The 1561-nt window shown below is 59.6% G+C and overlaps 1 pseudogene; it reads right to left on the reverse strand.

Moving 5' to 3' along the window:
- Positions 1 to 280: 280 nt before the first annotated feature.
- LOC125519656 lies at positions 281 to 1004 on the reverse strand (annotated as a pseudogene).
- Between the last annotated feature and the right edge of the window lie 557 nt (positions 1005 to 1561).

Below are 1561 nucleotides of genomic sequence, written 5' to 3' on the forward strand. Positions count from 1 at the left end.
CGGAGCAACAGGGCAGCATCACCGCCATTGCTAGACACCACCAGGTACGATTGCAGCTCCAGAACTGCCCAGACCAACGTACCACACACCCATATGCCTAGGGTCGGCGGGTGAAAGGCAGGGCCCGACAGGAACTGGCGTAACATTCGTTGGGGGAGCGCCGGCGATGGCATACGTTGCGCCCTGCTCCCTGTGCAACCGTCGACGCCAGAGCGATGCATCACCAGCCACCATCTGTTGCCCGGTCCGGGAGGCAGGACCTAGGATTTCTCCCGGTGCTCTAGGAGGAGGTCCGGTTAGGGTCATGCAACGCCTCCAAGGAGGTGACGACACCCTAGGGCGTCGCTGTTGACAACACAGGCCATTGCTGCGCGGGGATTTCGCCCCGCCCCATGAGCAAGGACCTCGGATGCAGATTCAGACTGGACATGGCAGAGAACGCCGGAGAAGACAGACACACATGGAGGAGGGAAGCCTAGGAACGTCGACAGTCGCAGAAGTGGGCACCAGCCAGCGCAGAGCCAGCAGGCCGGCCACCGCCGGGAGCGCGTCCAGCAGGCAACAGCAGTCACCTGCACCGCGCCGACGCTGCGTCGGCCCGCAGCCTCCGCCACCAGGATCCGCCGGGGCACAACATCGCAGCAACCGTCATGGTTGTCGCGCGCGTGCTCACCAACCCAGCGGCGACCACTGGCGGCGGCAGGGAGGGGTGGGAGGAGGGAGAAGGGTGGCAGGGGCAGAGTGGTTGATGCGGGCCAGGGCGGGCCCGTGCTGCCTAGATCTGGGCGCCTGCAGCTCTGCCACTCGCTGCAGCGGCCAGCCGTTGCCAGGTAGCTCCACCATGCGCGCGCACCGCGCCATCTCGACCTCCCCTGCGCGCAGACCGCCGTCCGCCGCGCCACCGCACGCTCCAGCCGCTCCAGCGCGCCCAACACCTGCGAGCGAGCACGCGAACAAGGGCCTTGCCGCCGCCGTCCATCGACGTGGGCTTCGCCCGCCTGCATCCTCCGGCGGCGGCGAGGGGAGGGAGGGGAGGGAGGGGGCTTGGGTGGCGGCTAGGTTTTCGCCACCCGAGTTGCCCCTGGGAGCAACGCGGGGGCTTGGAGGGGGGTTAATTTTTTATATCACTGAGGATCAATATTGTCAACTTCTTCGGAAAGCAGTTGATAATACACCTAGCTATACTTGTTTCCAGCTAGTGCTTCCACTTGTATGCATGATTTGGACAATTATGTTACTAGCTTTTCAACTATATGACACTTCTCTACCTGCTCGTGCACTAACATTTATATATAGCAGCCATCATCAGTTCATGGTCATCTCCAGCCTGAGTACTGTAGTAGCACTACCCAATGTTTCAAACTGTACTGGCACAAAGGTGCTTGACTAATGAGGCAGTCTACATGGGAAGTGAAGATATGTTGTGAGGAACAATTTAGAGTATGTTGCAAACATGATGAGAGGTGAGTGAGTCTTATATGTTGTTTATGCATGACAGGTGTTCGGGCATGATTCATTCATTCGGATTCAGTTGCAACAGCTGTTAGGAATGAAATTTAGA

The sequence above is a fragment of the Triticum urartu genome, chromosome 7 (genome assembly GCF_003073215.2).
Source record: "Triticum urartu cultivar G1812 chromosome 7, Tu2.1, whole genome shotgun sequence".
Lineage (NCBI taxonomy): Eukaryota > Viridiplantae > Streptophyta > Magnoliopsida > Poales > Poaceae > Triticum > Triticum urartu.